Source organism: Tachypleus tridentatus, chromosome 1 (assembly GCF_004210375.1).
Source record: "Tachypleus tridentatus isolate NWPU-2018 chromosome 1, ASM421037v1, whole genome shotgun sequence".
Taxonomy (NCBI): Eukaryota; Metazoa; Arthropoda; class Merostomata; order Xiphosura; family Limulidae; genus Tachypleus; species Tachypleus tridentatus.
The window spans coordinates 51,440,268-51,445,445 of NC_134825.1; positions in this window are offsets into that span (position 1 = coordinate 51,440,268).

Here is a 5,178-nt window from a genome sequence, read left to right on the forward strand (position 1 = left end):
TTTAAGCTACGTTTAAGAGCTTAGGAATTCACATGAAAATAAAGAAACAAAATCACACCGGGTGCAGCTCTTGTATTTATAGAGGTACAACACAGATTAAATGACAGAATTTCCACTACTACCACTCTCCCTACTCTATATTCACTCTAAGTATGTGAGGATCCTGTTCGAATTTCCATCTCTGCACTTGCCAGCACAGAACATACAAAAACAGGCGAGGCGTCATATTGATTTTCACAATATCCAACGGATCAGGGAAATCGATTTTTTTTTAATTTAAGATTATCACTAAGCTTCTCAACCTCCCCAGGGACCAATTGTATAAGGAAAAGTATAAAAAAAATGGTATTAAAATTTATATATATCTTCTTCTCGAAGGACTTAGTAACACGCGTCTTTGATGTCACTCTTGCTCGAACAAAAAAGTATAAACATGCATATTAAAATGAAAGATAGTAGAGGGCGCTAGTTTCCCCTTATATTTTATATGGCCACTTCTTACACGTTGCTTACAAATTTCAATGTTGACTGTAAAATGATATGAGTCTTTACTACCATTAGTATAAAGCGATCAGTCAAATACACACTCACACTACAGAAGCATAACAATTGTATCGAGCATTCTGCCATCCAGTACATATTAAAGTAACGGACATTATACGCAGTAAATTGGGTCTACTCATTAATTAAAAGAAAACACATTATATTAACAAATTAACAAACACCCGACGAAAGTCATAGCTTCGTGATGTAAGATTCTAATGTTGTAAGCCTTTAGAATGTATTAATTATAAGCCGTGCGAGACTGTCAAAAACAAGGTTACATTTGTGTTGTCTACATAACACATTATATACTTTATAACCTACAAACTGAGATACCACGACTATTGTTCTTTGGTGTTTTTGTATATTCGAGTCATGTCTTCTACACCGAAGTTAAAACTACGTAATCTGTTGATTTACACTTTTATGAACAGATGTATAGGTGGTTGTTTCTACGCTGAAAGGTCTTAACAACAAAGAACTACGTACATTAAGAAAACGTGGGGGCCTGGCGTGGCCAAGCGCGTAAAGCGTGCGTCGCGCTAAATATGCTCGCCCTCCCAGCCGTGGGGGTGTATAATGTTACGGCCAATCCCACTATTCGTTGGTAAAAGAGTAGCCCAAGAGTTGGCGGTGGGTGGTGATGACTAGCTGCCTTTCCTCTAGTCTTACACTGCTAAATTAAGGACGGCTAGCACAAATAACCCTCGAGTAGCTTTGTGCGAAATTCCAAAACAAACAAACAAATAAGAAAACGTGGAGATATAAGCATGTTCAGTAAATGTTAATACAACATAACTTATCTTCCAGTAAAATATCCATCACTGTAATTATTTAGTTTTATTGTCAGTTTTTACGAGTAAATATGACGGGTAATATTCTTAGATTTAAAAAAAATTATAACTGATGTGTACAATCTTAAAACTTCGTTGAATCAGTGACTTCAGAGGATATGGTTTCTCTTATTATGCTGTGATTCAAAAACGTTAGGCTTAACTATTAAATAGTATATGTCTAAGATTTTCTGTCAGATTTCATTGCCTTCATCAAAGCAATACCCATCTTGCACAAACTGATGAAGAAGAAATAATAGGCACCATCTTACTTCAGAGGGTATAATTCCTCATGCATAATGAAAGTCGTTTCGTAAACGTTAGGCTTAAGTATCAAGGAATATACTTCTAACGGTTTTTGCAGGAATTCCATTTCTTTAGTAATATATTTATATATAAATATTAATCCGGCATGGCCAGGTGGTTAAGACGCTCGAATCCCCGTCGCACCAAACATGCTCGACCTTTTAGCCGTAGGAGCGTTATAAAGTTACGGTCAGTCCCACTAATCGTTAGTAAAAGAGTAGCTCAAGAGTTGGCGTGGATTGTGATGACTAGCTGCTTTCCGTTTAGTCTTACACTGCTAAATTACGGAAGGCTAGCGCAGAAAGCTTTCGTATAGCTTTACGCAAAATTAAAAACAAAACAAACAAACAAAATATAAATATCAGTCCTTCAAAAACTCACGAAGAAAGAAAATTGAGAACAGTTTGCTAGTTTACTTTATGACCATAGGAATAAATTATCTGCTTAAAATTTGTTAATAAATAACCAACATATTTTTGATACAAGAACATAAGACGAATTTTCTTCAAAAATAAAATCCGACTTACAGAATTTGAAGACATAAAATCCAATATATTTTTCTTCTTATCAAATTCAGCACTATCTTTTCATTTACTGGTTCGTACTTTTGCGAGATACGCCATATCAATTTTATAAGTTTAGTTTTCTGTATTTATATATTTGATATATATTACAATGTATTTGCTTGTTACTTATTTTAACTTCTTCAGATTAATGGAACTCTTTATCGATTTTTATTAAATGCTTACAGAAAAGTGTAAGCAAAAAATGACATTTTTTATTCATACTTTTTTTGGAGGTGTAACTATATAGAGGCTGTAATTGCTTGTCTATATGTATAACTTATAGTGTTTTTTATTCAGGTCTTATATATATATATATCTTAATTTCAAAGCAAATAAGAAATTTTGATTAATTCATATATGACCGTATCTTGAAAGCTAAATATTCTTCAAGTTACAATTATTTAACCAGAACTGTAGTTTTATTGCAAACTATACAAAAAAAATCAGAAAATTTCTATTAGTTGCTACTAGATGTCGCCACATATGAAAAACTATGCAAATATAAGTTTGATTTTGAATTTCGCCCAAAGCCACACAAGGGCTATGTGCGCTAGCTAGCCATCACCACCCACCTCCAACTCTTGGACTACTCTTTTATCAAAGAATAGTGAATTGACTGTCACTTTATAACGTCCCCAAGGCTGAAAGGGCGAGCATGTTTGGTGTGATTGGGATCGAACCCGCGACCCTCGAATTACGAGCCGAGTGCCTTAACCATCCAACCGAATATTTTTATGATATTGTTATCACTTCTAAGGTGTTGCCAAAGCCGCTTTGATCTCTAATGTAACTCGATTTACGTCAAAAGATTTAAAATGTCGGGAAAAATTAAACAGTTAAACATAAGCTGTGAATAGAAAAATAGATAATGCTGAAAGCTACTTACTGGTTTAATCTTAAGTCGATAATGCATTGCTTATCTTTAAAAATTGATAATATATTTGGCAGAGGTCAGAAGTTATCATTAACGACTAGTCCTCTACGATAGGTTCGCTTTAATAAGGTACATTTACATTACTGTTAAATTACTAAGTATTTATGAAATACACTTTATTTACCTTCGAAATCTCTTAAATTTGGTGTTTAAGTAAATATTAGGTAAAAGAGTTTTCAGAAATTGTACGTTGCTGTACTGTCAGACAAGTTATTTATGTAGTAAAACAAATATTTGCATACAAACAAGAAGTATTTATATTTGTAAAAACCATTCTTTTTAACTTATTCAGACAATTAATATAAATCAAATATATACGCATAACAAGGACATCAATAATCAGTTATCTTATGTCTTTGGTTCTATATAATTACCACAACTTAATACCTGTATCTGTGAAACTAGGAATTAATTCAAGCTCCGTTGAAAATAAACTATGATTATTATAAGGACAACGCTGATGTACAGGATACACAGATTATCTCAGCTCTTACTCGTACATTTTGAGCTATTAACGTTGTTTTTTTATCGAGTAAATGGTTCTGGTTACCAGGCTTGAACTTCGAGCTCATTATAATCAATAGAGAAGATTAATCTTTATTACTAGCTTCAAACCTGATATCAGAAAACCAGTTATACAAGCGTTATTGAAATAATTGTCACGAACAGATATATATATATATATAATGAGCATTTAAAATACTGAAAGCATCTGTTCCTACCATAAATAAAAACTTCCAGCTAAATTCAGCCTTTTTTATATATACGTTTTTAAAAAAACAAAAAACTTGGAAACAGAAAGATCTCAATACAATCCAGGTTACTTCTCTTTATCTTAGCTTCCAGTGACGTTTAAACAATGCCAAGCTACAGGTGTGAGATTCCCAAATCCATTTCTTATCTGATAATTTTTTCTATTTTAAAAGAATTTCGTGAAACTTTTTTCTCCATTAAAAACTGATATTTTTTATTTTACAGGTACAAAGAAGGTATATATTATAAGGTTTTAAGATTCATCTGCTTGTTTTAAATTTCAAACAAAGCTTCTCGAAGACTTAAATTTGAACTGATAGACTAACGGTAAGGCAGTTATTCATCAACACACACCGCTATCTCTTAGGCTACTGTTAGCCGTCATATTATAACGCCCACAAGAGTGGAAGTGCAACCATGTTGAGAGAGGGAATTCAAACCCGCGACTCTCAAATTGTGAGACATGTGTCATAACCACAAGGCCAAATAACTATCAAATAACTTATTACTGTTATATTTAGCTTCTACAAGAGAATGCCCACAAGTTTAATGCATAGAGACTGTTTTCTATTAAAATACTTCGCAAGGCACTGTCTTAAAACTACAATTTCAGATATGTATGGATAAATAAACTTTTTTTTGTTTACAATATATATTTCTAGCTAATGTGCCAGGGTTTGTTTGTTTGCTCGTTTTCGAATTTCGCGCTAAGCTACTCGAGGGCTATCTGTGCTAGCCGTCCCTAATTTAGCAGTGTAAGACTAGAGGGAAGGCAGCTAGTCATCACCACCCACCTCCAATTCTTGGGCTACTCTTTTATCAACGAACAGTGGAATTGACCATCACATTATAACACCCCGACGGCTGAAAGGGTGAACATGTTTGGCGTGACGGAGATTCTAACATAAGACCGTCGTATGTCAAAAAAGTCCTCATGAAATTAAAAAAAAACGTTAATAATCATAAACAAAATGTCGATGTTTATCTCCAGAATGACATTATGTATAAGTCGTGATTTTATTTACGTTTCTAGAAATGTCTTCTTATAACAAACTCCAGCTTACGTTAAACAAAATTAAGAATAATTAGTAAGGTAGGGTCTCTCGAGTATTATTTTCTAAGTTAACTTTGAGTACAGAAAGAAAATGAAAGCAACGTTTAAGTTCTTTAAAAAAGTATAGTATCACTTAATTTTGAAAAGTATGTTTATTTTATTTCAAATGTTCATGAAGGTCGACGAGGA